This window comes from Scyliorhinus torazame, chromosome 12 (genome assembly GCF_047496885.1).
Source record: "Scyliorhinus torazame isolate Kashiwa2021f chromosome 12, sScyTor2.1, whole genome shotgun sequence".
Classification (NCBI taxonomy): Eukaryota; Metazoa; Chordata; class Chondrichthyes; order Carcharhiniformes; family Scyliorhinidae; genus Scyliorhinus; species Scyliorhinus torazame.
In genome coordinates, this window is record NC_092718.1 from 9,955,570 (window position 1) to 9,968,809 (window position 13,240).

Sequence of the window (13,240 nt, forward strand, 5' to 3'; positions counted from 1 at the left end):
TATTTTCTTTCAACCTCTACAGCAAGCCTCGCGATGTGTTTCTACAATTGGGTGCAATATAAATGGAAGCTCTTTTATTGCTGCTAATCATGCAGCCCAACTGCTTTAATCTCTGCTTTGCAAATTGTTGAAATATTTCTAATATTGGTTTTCTGATTAATAATTTGCTGCTCGCGCCTGTACAGCTTCCTAGAGTCTTAATCCATTGTACAAAAGAGCATTCAAATTACCAAACCCTAATGAGTGAAATTCACCATATTTCTAGTGACCCACTTTTTTGCCACCACCTCTCCTATGGTTTCATGTGGACAATTGCAATATTAGATAGTTCATAGATTGATGCAGCATTGATGCAAACCCATGAGAAATCTGTTTACGTATTTGATGTGGCTGTATTGCTCTATAATTTAGAGTTAATTTAGAATGTATGAGCTCTTTGAGCAATGTAAATGTTACATTGAAAGTAAATATCTTTCCAGTTTTTGGTTCTGATTTGAAATGAAAACTCTTTGCAAAGGTTAGACGTACAGAATGCGATAGCTACATCATTCCTGTTGGCCTTCTGTATTTTTGAGCGTGGGGCAGAATTGGTGACAGAATGGACTTCTCGGCAACCTTTACCTCCTGCTGAAGCTGTAGAAGAAGGTTTGAGGGAGTTCAAAAATGGAAATACTGACTCAGAGCAAATAAAACCTAAGATCCTCTGGGATTGTGCCCCATTTTTAAAGTTGGGAGAATCCATAATCGAGAACACATTTTTCGGTTGTCAGGAGAAGCTCATTTTACTTTAGGATTTGTAGACCAATGTATTAGTTTTCACATCGAAATTACTATCTAGATTGTCAGATTGCTTAGAAATGGTAATAAATACTAAAGCTGGCACAACCTCAGTGCTGCTATTTGGGGCGACGTTTTATTTGTGGGAGACTGATTATTGTTGTTACTTTGCCCCTCACCATACAATGTGGCATTGATGCCCCTAATCTTATTTTGCAGTCATGCTTAATGGCGATCTCCTCTTGCCACTCAATGGTAACATTTGTTGCAATAGACAGTAACTGAGTCTTTGTAGTACTGCAGTGAAGCAAATGTAGATTGTCCCCTCTTCTCCCACCCCTCCGAGTAAACTAGATCTCCTTATAAGGTGTACCCTCAACCTCTGGATCATGCTCACTGTAAATATGTTGGTATTTGGAGAATCTTGAGTGGTGTAGCCTGGTGAAATGAACCTCACCTGAAGTCACTGACAATTCAACCCTGGTGCCTAAGTAGCCATTCTTACAAACCGTAACTCATTAGTGTTGCAGACTGCTAACCATGGATAACATTGCAGCTGAATTTCTCTTCTACCTTCCCTCTGCAAACCGAGAGCATTTTATGCTTCTCTTCCACTCTGGTAGCTCAGGTCAATGTGGCACAACTACTGCTGCCAGATGTTTTGTGATTCTTTAGTACTGCACCTGTTGGTTCTGAATAAATCATTTGAGCTTTTTGTTTTGCATTGTGGTCTGCTTCCGATAAAATTGGAAGTAGGTCACGGCTAAACCTTCCTGGATCCATGTGTTTGTTTTGGGCTTAAGCCTACAAATTATGTTAAAACTTATGCTGGCAGGTAGCTATGTTCACTTAATCCTGCTATCATCTTGGTAATGCTCACACATTTCTATTACTGCTTTATAACATGTAATACATATTCTTAATGTTATAATCAATTGTACCACCTAACTTAGCCCTACATTTGTCACAATATTTTTGCATCTCCACCCTTGATGCCCTTACACTCAGCAAAGCTTTGACTTTCTCCGATCATGATCATTCCTCCTGTAAGACATCTATGTCCTTGAGGCAAAGGAGCTCAGACTTGAGTGTATTAGGTGCACAATTTGTTAGCTATCTACCACCATGTCCCGCCTACCACCCCAGGGTCATCCGAGAGAGCAAAGGTAACTCTCCAAATTCCTTTATCCATGACCAACCATCCCCTCAAACTCTCTGTGCTCACCTCCACACGTGTGAGAAGCTCATGGACCTTTTTCTCGCTACGGTTGAAGCCATCTGTTCTGGTCCTGTATTGCGCTTCTCTTTCCCCCCATCCCCATTACTTAGTGGTGCAGGTATCATCTGTGGAGAGAAAAATTGAGTTAATCTTTCAGGTCAGCAACTTTTCATTGAAACTGGAAAAGATTATAAATGAAATGAATGAAAATCGCTTATTGTCACAAGTAGGCTTCAAATGAAGTTACTGTGAAAAGCCCCTAGTTGCCACATTCCGGCGCCTGTTCGGGGAGGCTGTTACGGGAATCGAACTGTGCTGCTGGCCTGCCTTGGTCTGCTTTCAAAGCCAACGATTTAGCCCTGTGCTAAACAGCCCCTTTATAAAAGGTTTTAAGTAAGAACAGATGGAGAAACGGGAGTGGAGGGTGTGGGCAGAGGAAAGGTGAAGATAAAAAGGAAGAAAGAAAGACCTATAGTGCCTTTCTGACATAGGATGTCCCAAAGTGCTTTGCAGCTAATTAAGTAATTTTAAAGTATAATTACTGTTGTTAGCCAATTTGTGTACAACAAGCTTACCACAACAGCATTGTGATAATGGTTAGATAATTGTAATGTTGATTGAGGGATAAATATTTGCTAGGACATCAGGGATAATTGCCTTGCTCTTCAAAATAGTGCTATGGAATCTTTTATATCCACCTTAGAGGGCAGACACCGTTTAACATTCATCCGAAAGGATGGTGCCGAAGACTCTGGAGTCAGACTTGAACACACAACCTTCTGATTCAGATAGAAGTGTTGTCGACCTGAGCCGCAGTGAAAGTTGTGAGGAGTGAGGATGCTTGTGTAGCATTGTGTACCATCTACAAGATGCTTTACAGCAGCTTGGCTGAGGTTGACTGGACAGCAGTGCTAGAGGATAAATCAGTGGAAAACCAGTGGGAAGCTCTAAAAAGCAAGGTTCTAAATGTACAAAGTAGACATGACCCCTCCAAAAATAAGAGTGATACTGTCAAATCTAGACCTTTTCCTATTGTCTAGAGGAATACAGGGGAAGATCAAACAGAAAATGAAAGCGTACGAGAGGCACAAAGAAGTAAGCACTGCAGACAGCCTAGATGAGTATAAGAAGTGCAGGGACGAAGTAAATAAGGAAATCAAAGAGAGGGAATCATAGAATTTACAATGCAGAAGGAGGCCATTCGGCCCATTGAGTCTGCACCGGGCCTTGGAAAGAGCATCCCTCTTAAGCCCACACATCCATCCTATTCCTGTAATCCAGTAACCCCACCTAACCTTTTGAACACTAAGGGGCAATTTAGCAAGGCCAGTGCACCTAACCCCCTCATCTTTGGACTGCAGGAGAAAACTGGATCACCCGGAGGAAACCCACGCAGACACTGGGAGAACGTGCAGACTCCACTCAGTCACCCAAGCCAAGAATCTGGGACCCTGGAACTGTGAGGCAGCAGTGCTGACCACTGTGCCACCATGCCTTCCTATGAAAAAAATTAACAAGTAAAGTTAAAGAAAAACAAAAGATGTTTCACCAATATATTAGCAGTAAAAGGTTAGTTAAGAAAAAAAGAGGACCTATCACAGATGAAGGGAATTTGTGTGCAGAAGCAGAGGCTGTGGGAAGGCGGCATGGCATCACAGTGGTTAGCACAGTTGCTTCACAGCTCTAGGGTCCCAGGTTCGATTACCGGCTTGGTTCACTGTCTGTGCAGAGTTTGCACTTTCTCCCCATGTGTGCGTGGGTTTCCTCCGGGTGCTCTGGCTTCTTCCCACAGTCCAAAGATATGCACGTTAGGTGGATTGGCCAAGGTAAAGTGCCCTTAGTGTCCCAAAAGGTTGGATGGGGTTACGGGGATAGGGTGGAGGTGTGGGCTTAGGTAGGGTGCTCTTTCCAAGGGCCGGTGCAGACTCGATGGGCCGAATGGCCTCCTTCACTGTAAAGTCTATGACCCTTGTTTAGCACTAAGCAATCACTATTTGTCGATGTGCCATTTGTCAATGTACTCTGTCGATTATTCTTTCTTGTCTACCATGTAAGTACTGTGTACATTCCCTTGGCCGCAGAAAAATACTTTTCACTATAGTTCGGTACATGTAACAATAAATCAATCAATCTCCACCTCGACACCATTGATGCAGACAGGGGAGTGTACAACACTTTGCTTCCTGAAGTCAATCACCAGCTCCTTAGTTTTGCTGACATTGAGGGAGAGATTGTTGTTATTGTACTATGCCACTAAGTTCTCTATCTCCCACCTGTACTCGTTGTTTTAGATCCATCCCATTACAGTCGTGTCATCAGCAAATTTGTAGATGAAGTTGGAGCCAAATCTTGCCCCACAGCGTGTGTGTATAAGGAGTATAGTAGGGGGCTAAGTACGCAGCCTTGCATGGTATTGAGGACTCGTGGAGGGGGTGCCGTTGTTTATCCTCGCTGATTGTGGTCTATGGGTCAGGAAGTCGATCTAGTTGCAGAGGGAGGGGGGTATTATAGGAAGGACGTAATTGCAGGATGCAGAGGAGATTTACAAGAATGTTGCCAAGGCTAGAAAAACATAGCTACAAGGTGAGATTGGATGGGTTGGGGTTATTTTCCTTTGAACATAGAAGGAGGAGGGTCACTTGATGAGGTGTACAAAGTTGAAGGGAAGAAATAAAGTGGACAGTATAAAATTGTTTCCCTTGCAGGGAATTCTAGAATCATAAGGCCATAAGACACAGGAGCAGAATTAGGCCGCTTGGCCCATCGAGTATGCTCCGCCATTCAATTATAGCTGATATTTTTCTCATCCCCATTCTCTTGACTTCTCCCCATAAGCTTTGATCCCCATTTTAATCAAGAACCTATCTTTCTCTGTCTTAAACACACTCAGTGATTTGGCCTCCACAGCTTTTTCCGGCAACGAGTCACACAGATTCACAACTCTCTGGTTGAAGAAATTCTTCCTCATCTCTGTTTTAAAGGATCGTTCCTTTAGTCTGAGATTGTGCCCTCTGGTTCTAGTTTTTCCTACTAATAGAAACATCTTCTGCACATCCAATCTATCCAGGCCTCTGTGTCCTGTAAGTTTCAATAAGCACCTGGGTTCGATTCCCGCATGGGTCACTGTCTGTGCGGAGTCTGCACGCTCTCCCCGTGTCTGCGTGGGTTTCCTCTGGGTGCTCCCGTTTCTTCCCACAAGGGGATTTTCACAGTAACTTCATTGCAGTGTTAATGTAAGCCTACTTGTGACACTAATAAAGATTATTAATAAACTCCCAACGAGTACAGACCCAGAGACTTCAACCACTCTTCATATGACAAGCTCCCCATTCCAGGGATCATTTTGAGAACCTCCTCTGGACCCTTTCCAAGGCCGGCACGTCCTTCCTTTGATAAAGGGCCCAAAACTGCCCACAATACTCCAAATAGGGTCTGACAAGAGCCTTATGCAGCCTCAGAATTACACCCCTGCTCTTGTATTCTAGCCCTCTCGACATGAATGCTAACATTGCATTTGCTTTCTAACTGCTGACTGAACCTGCACGTTAACCTTCAGAGAATCTTGAACTAAATCCCTTTGTGCTTCTGATTTCCTAAGCATTTTCCCATTGAGAAAATAGTCTTATGCCTCCATTCTTCCTTCCAGAATGCACCTCAGTTTTCCACATTGTATTCCATCTGCCACTTCTTTGCCCACTATCCTAGCCTGTCCAAGTCCTTCTGCAGCACCCCTGCATGGTGACATGAGGAAGAACCATTTTATTCAAGAGGGTGTCTGGAATTCGCTGCCCGAGTTGGTGGTAGAGGCAGAGACCCTAAAGTCTTCTAAAGTACTAGATCTGCACCTTAAGTGCTCTAAACTACAGGGCTCTTGGCTGGGTGCAGGAAGGTGGGATTAGAAAGAACAAAATAATAATCTTTATTGTCACAAGTAGGTTTACATTAACACTGCAATTAAGTTACTGTGAAAAGCTCCTGGTCACCACATTCCAGAGCCTGTTCGGGTACACTGATGGAGAATTCAGAATGTCCAAATTATCTGACAGCACGTCTTTTGCGACTTGTGGGAGGGAGGAAACAGGAGCACCCGGAGGAAACTCACGCAGACACGGGGATAACGTGCAGACTCTGTACATCTGGTGTCCTTGGGCTGACATGGACAAGATGGGCTGAATGGCTTCCTTCTGTGCTGTAACTTTTTTATGGTTCTAACTTGCCATGCCTCCTTCGACTCCATCTTCCAATCCGCATGTTTTACCACACTAGGGGGAGCAGTGCATGAGAACAACACTACCTGCAATTTAAAGTCCCACACCATCCTGACTCAGAACTACTGTTTCTCCATTCCTTCAGTGTCACTGGCTTGAAATCATGGAGTTCCCTTCCTAACAGAACTGGCCATATCTGCACCTCATAGGCTTCAATGCTTTAAGAATGCGGTTCACCGCCACCTCTCGAGGGCAATTTGGATCGGTAACAAACGTTGGCCTTGCCAGTGATGTCCACAAATGAAAGAATGACACCTGTTGATTTTATTATTGCCCAAAAGGAATTGGTGCTAGTTGGAGTTGGTGCCATATTGGTGCTGACCTCTGGTAGCTCACCCAATGACTCACACCAGCTGAGTAAATGTCACCATAGCACTTTGCAGTGGGTGGGGGGGGGGGGGGGGGTGCAGTAGATGGTCATTGGAAAGACTGGCTGAATTTCCACCCGTTCTCGCCTAGTCCTACTGCGCCTGTTATTGTTGGGACCAACTAACTTGAGACAGTCATGAGGATAGCATTAGAACTATCATGGGTCTTAGTACCAGATTGGGCAGTGTATTTACTCACTAATGTATGGGGGCAGCATGCCTTTATAAAATTGTTTTAAAGGTGTATGTTGATAGTTGGCATGCCTTTATAAAATTGTTTTAAAGATGTTTGTTGATATTATCGTATTAGCGATCAATCATCAACAAAACTATTTTGGAGCTGAGAGTAATGTCTGCTGTATGTTTCTGCCTTGACGGGGTGTAAACAATATGTATTCATATGGATTATGCACTTGCATCGTTGTTTGGTAACTGTTTTGTTAATTAAACAAAGAGATTTCCCTTTAAGGCAGATAGACCATTTATCATCAGTGGAGTGTTAGCTTTGAGCTGTGCGTCTTGCTTTTTGTGTATTCAAACTCTTTCGGGTTGTGTAACTCAACCAAAATGGCTGCTGAGGCCATCAGGACTCTGCATTAAAATACACACTTCTGGGCAGCAGGGTGACGCTATGGGTAGCACTGATGCCTCACGGCGCCGAGGACACTGGGTCAATCTTAGCCCCGGGTCACAATCCATGTGGAGTTTTCACATTCTCCCCGTGTCTGCGTAGGTCTCACCCCCACAACCCAAAAAGGTGAGTAGACTAGGTGGACTGGCAACGCTAAATTGCCCCTTAATTGGAAGAAAGGAATTGGATATTCTAAAAATACACAATGGAATTGGATATTCTAAAAAAAATACACACTTCTACAAAGCGGTCAATATGATATTTTTCTCTCATTCTGGCATGTGATTTGATTCTAGGCTACTGTCAGCTATTTTGTATTCGAGAAAGTCTCCCAAGAACTGATGCTTTGTGTTTATGTTTTAAAGATATTGCTACTCCACAGCACTTTGAAATGCCTGCGTGCTGTGCTCATCCCTAAAATGTAACCTTCTACTGTTTGTACATATTTCTGCGTATCCTATTCTAAGTCGGTGTTCATAATGTGATGGAAGAAGAAGTGAGAGAGCAGTGGGGAGGAATTGTTGGATTTAGAAACCCCGTTAAAACATTGTAAGTTGTAGATTGTGGGTCAAGTCTTTATTCCAACTAAATCAATACAGGAGGGTGCTTTTTAAAAAAGTTATCGTGTCTAATTGCCTTGGCATCGACCCAGTGAAAGACTGCAACTCCTAAAGTGCATTGGAATGTTTTGACGTAATTTTATTTATATTTAATATTTATATAGAACTCCGTTGTCACTATGGTAATATTGCCTGAAAGTATTTATAGAAACCATTGTATAACATTTAAATATTCAGTGTTAGAGTGTCTCTGCCAAGCCCTTTACTTTTTTAACTTTTCATTTTCACCAAAAGCGAGTGAACAGATACAAAATCATTACAAAGGCAAATAGAATATTGACTTTTATTCCAAAGAGGCTGCCATACAAAGTGGTGGAAGTTATGCGACAGACCTTGGGCACTAGCACCCTCAAAAACGAGTTCCGTCGTCAAGAACATTAAGGAATACGGAACCAAGGTGGATAAATGGAGTGCAGTTACACGTCCGACCTGTTTAATTGAATGGCCTATTCCTGTTCCTGTGTTCCTATATTCGATTGGATTTTGTTTATTGTCACGTGTACCGAGGTATAGTGAAAAGTATTTTTCTGTGAGCAGCTCAACAGATCATTAAGTACATGAAAAGAAAAGAAAATACATTATAGGGCAACACAAGGTACATAATGGGAATGGGAACCGGATTTGTAGTCCAGCAACTAAGGTAGCCGATGTTCAGGACGCCAAAGCATGTAGTGAGTCAGTGGGGAAGGTAACACTGACAAAGGAGAGTACATAGAACATAGAACGATACAGCGCAGTACAGGCCCTTCGGCCCACGATGTTGCACCGACATGGGAAGTCAAAAAACAAAAGCCATCTAACCTACACTATGCCATTAGCATCCATATGCTTATCCAATAAACTTTTAAATGCCCTCAATGTTGGCGAGTTCACTACTATTGCAGGTAGGGCATTCCACGGCCACACCACTCTTTGCGTAAAGAACCTACCTCTGTCCTATATCTATTACCCCTCAGTTTAAGGCTATGTCCCCTCGTGCTAGCCATTTCCATCCGCGGGAGAAGGCTCTCACTGTCCACCCTATCTAACCCTCTGATCATTTTGTATGCCTCTATTAAGTCTCCTCTTAACCTTCTCTCTAACGAAAACAACCTCAAGTCCATCAGCCTTTCCTTATAAGATTTTCCCTCCATACCAGGCAACATCCTGGTAAATCTCCTCTGCACCCGTTCCAAAGCTTCCACGTCCTTCCTATAATGAGGTGACCAGAACTGTACGCAATACTCTAAATGCGGCCGTACCAGAGTTTTGTACAACTGCAACATGACCTCATGACTCCAGAACTCAATCCCTCTACCAATAAAGGCCAACACACCATAGGCCTTCTTCACAACCCTATCAACCTGGGTGGCAACTTTCAGGGACCTATGTACATGGACACCGAGTTCCCTCTGCTCATCCACACTTCCAAGAATTTTACCATTAGCCAAATATTCCGCATTCCTGTTATTCCTTCCAAAGTGAATCACCTCACACTTCTCTACATTAAACTCCATTTGCCACCTCTCAGCCCAGCTCTGCAGCTTATCTATGTCCCTCTGTAACCTGCAACATCCTTCCGCACTGTCGACAACACCACCGACTTTAGTGTCGTCTGCAAATTTACTCACCCACCCTTCTGCGCCCTCCTCTAGGTCATTTATAAAAATGACAAACAGCAACGGCCCCAGAACAGATCCTTGTGGTACGCCACTTGTAACTGAACTCCATTCTGAACATTTCCCATCAACCACTACCCTCTGTCTTCTTTCAGCTAGCCAATTTCTGATCCACATCTCTAAATCACCCTCAATCCCCAGCCTCCGTATTTTCTGCAATAGCCTACTGTGGGGAACCTTATCAAACGCTTTACTGAAATCCATATACACCACATCAACTGCTCTACCCTCGTCTACCTGTTCAGTCACCTTCTCAAAGAACTCGATAAGGTTTGTGAGGCATGACCTACCCTTCACAAAGCCATGCTGACGATCCCTAATCATATTATTCCTATCTAGATGATTATAAATCTTGTCTCTTATAATCCCCTCCAAGACTTTACCCACAACAGACGTGAGGCTCACCGGTCTATAGTTGCCGGGGTTGTCTCTACTCCCCTTCTTGAACAAAGGGACCACATTTGCTATCCTCCAGTCCTCTGGCACTATTCCTGTAGCCAATGATGACATAAATATCAAAGCCAAAGGCTCAGCAATCTCTTCCCTGGCTTCCCAGAGAATCCTAGGATAAATTCCATCAGGCCCCAGGGACTTATCTATTTTCAGCCTGTCCAGAATTGCCAACACCTCTTCCCTACGTACCTCAATGCCATCTATTCTAATAGCCTGGGTCCCAGCATTCTCGTCCACAACATTCTCTTTCTCCTGAGTGAATACTGACGAAAAATATTCATTTAGTATCTCGCCTATCTCTTCAGACTCCACACACAACTTCCCATCCCTGTCCTTGACTGGCCCTACTCTTACCCTAGTCATTCTTTTATTCCTGACATACCTATAGAAAGCTTTAGGGTTTTCCTTGATCCTACCTGCCAAATACTTCTCATGTCCCCTCCTTGCTCGTCTTAGCTCTCTCTTTAGATCCTTCCTCGCTACCTTGTAACTATCCATCGCCCCAACTGAAACTTCACACCTCATCTTCACATAGGCCTCCTTCTTCCTCTTAACAAGAGATTCCACTTCTTTGGTAAACCACGGTTCCCTCGCTCGACGCCTTCCTCCCTGCCTGACCGGTACGTACTTATCAAGAACATGCAGTAGCTGTTCCTTGAACAAGCTCCACATATCCAGTGTGCCCAACACTTGCAGCCTACTTCTCCAACCTACCCCTCCCAAGTCATGTCTAATGGCATCATAATTGCCCTTCCCCCAGCTATAACTCTTGCCCTGCGGGGTATACTTATCCCTTTCCATCACTAACGTAAACGTCACCGAATTGTGGTCACTGTCCCCAAAGTGCTCACCTACCTCCAAATCTAGCACCTGGCCTGGTTCATTACCCAAATCCAATGTGGCCTCGCCTCTTGTTGGCCTGTCAACATATTGTGTCAGGAAACCCTCCTGCACACATTGTACAAAAAACGACCCATCTAATGTACTCGAACTATATATTTTCCAGTCAATATTTGGAAAGTTAAAGTCTCCCATAATAACTACCCTGTTACTTTCGCTCTTATCCAGAATCATCTTCGCCATCCTTTCCTCTACATCCCTAGAACTATTAGGAGGCCTATAGAAAACACCCAACAGGGTGACCTCTCCTTTCCTGTTTCTAATCTCAGCCCATACTACCTCGGAAGAAGAGTCCCCATCTAGCATCCTCTCCGCCACCGTAATACTGTTCTTGACTAGCAGCGCCACATCGCCCCCCCTTTTGCCTCCTTCTCTGAGCTTACTAAAACACCTAAACCCCGGAACCTGCAACAAACAACCATTCCTGTCCCTGCTCTATCCATGTCTCCGAAATGGCCACAACATCGAAGTCCCAGGTACCAACCCATGCTGCCAGTTCCCCTACCTTATTTCGTATACTCCTGGCACTGAAGTAGACACACTTCAAACCACCTACCTGAACACTGGCCCCCTCCTGCGAAGTCAAATCTGTGCTCCTGACCTCTATACTCTCAATCTCCCATACCCTAAAACTACAATCCAGTACTTGCAGGCACGGAGATGGGTTGAGGTGTGTATACGTCAACGCAAGAAGCATCAGGAATAAGGTGGGTGAACTTAAGGCATGGATCGGTACTTGGGACTACGATGTGGTGGCTATCACGGAAACGTGGATAGAAGAGGGGCAGAAATGGTTGTTGGAGGTTCCTGGTTATAGATGTTTCAATAAGATTAGGGAGGGTGGTAAAAGAGGTGGGGTGTGGCATTGTTAATTAGAGATAGTATAACAGCTGCAGAAAGGCAGTTCGAGGAGAATCTGCCTACTGAGGTAGTATGGGTTGAAGCCAGAAATAGGAAAGGAGCAGTCACCTTGTTGGGAGTTTTCTATAGGCCCTCCAATAGCAGCAGAGATGTGGAGGAACAGATTGGGTAACAGATTTTGGGAAGGTGCAGATTTCACAGGGTGGTAGTCATGGGTGACTTCAACTTCCCAAATATTGAGTGGAAACTCTTTAGATCGAATAGTTTGGATGGGGTGGTGTTTGTGCAGTGTCCAGGAAGCTTTTCTAACACTATGTAGATTGTCCGACAGAGGGGAGGCCATATTGGATTTGGCACTTGGCAATGAACCAGGGCAAGTGATAGATTTGTTAGTGGGGGAGCATTTTGGAGATAGTGACCACAATTCTGTGACTTTCACTTTAGTAATGGAGAGGGATAGGTGCGTGCAACAGGGCAAGGTTTACAATTAGGGGAAGGGTAAATACGATGCTGACAGGCAAGAACTGAAGTGCATAATCCATGTACACTACATCCACTGCTTTAACTTCATCCATGTACTTGGTCACCTCCTCAAAGGGATAGGTCTTGCCTCTCAAGTCTTATTGATAAGGTTCCCTGTGGTAGGCTTATGCAGAAAGTAAGGAGGCATGGGATAGTGGGAAATTTGGCCAGTTGGATAACAAACTGGCTAACCAATAGAAGTCAGCGAGTGGTGGTGGATGGCAAATATTCAGCCTGGAGCCCAGTTACCAGTGGCATACCGCAGGGATCAGTTCTGGATCCTCTGCTGTTTGTGATTTTCATTAATGACTTGGATGAGGGAGTTGAAGGGTGGGTCAGTAAATTTGCAGACGATACGAAGATTGGTGGAGTTGTGGATAGTGAGGAGGGCTGTTCTTGGCTGCAAAGAGACATAGATAGGATGCAGAGCTGGGCTGAGAAGTGGCAGATGGAGTTTAACCCTGAAAAATGTGAGGTTGTCCATTTTGGAAGGACAAATATAAATGTGGAATACAGGGTTAATGGTAGGGTTCTTGGCAATGTGGAGGAGCAGAGAGATCTTGGGGTCTGTGTTCATAGATCTTTGAAAGTTGCCATTCAAGTGAATAGAGCTGTGAAGAAGGCCTATGGTGTGTTAGCGTTCATTAACAGAGGGATTGAATTTAAGAGCCGTGAGGTGATGATGCAGCTGTACAAAACTTTGGTACAGCCACATTTGGAGTACTGTGTGCAGTTCTGGTCGCCTCATTTTAGGAAGGATGTGGAAGCTTTGTAAAAGGTGCAAAGGAGATTTAGCAGGATGTTGCCTGTAATGGAGAGTAGGTCTTACGAGGAAAGGTTGAAGGTTCTAGGCCTTTAAGGTGAATGGTGGAAGATATAGGGTGTATGTCAGAGGTAGGTTCTTTACCCAGAGATTAGTGGGGGCATGGAATGCACTGCCTGTGGAAGTAGAGTCGGAAACAT

General features: G+C 44.1%; 1 protein-coding gene across 3 annotated transcripts in view; it reads left to right on the top strand.

The window, feature by feature from the left end:
* The window catches only part of LOC140387385 (CTD small phosphatase-like protein 2), a 106,202-nt gene that overhangs the window by 12,146 nt on the left and 80,816 nt on the right, over nt 1-13,240 (top strand). The window lies entirely within an intron of this gene.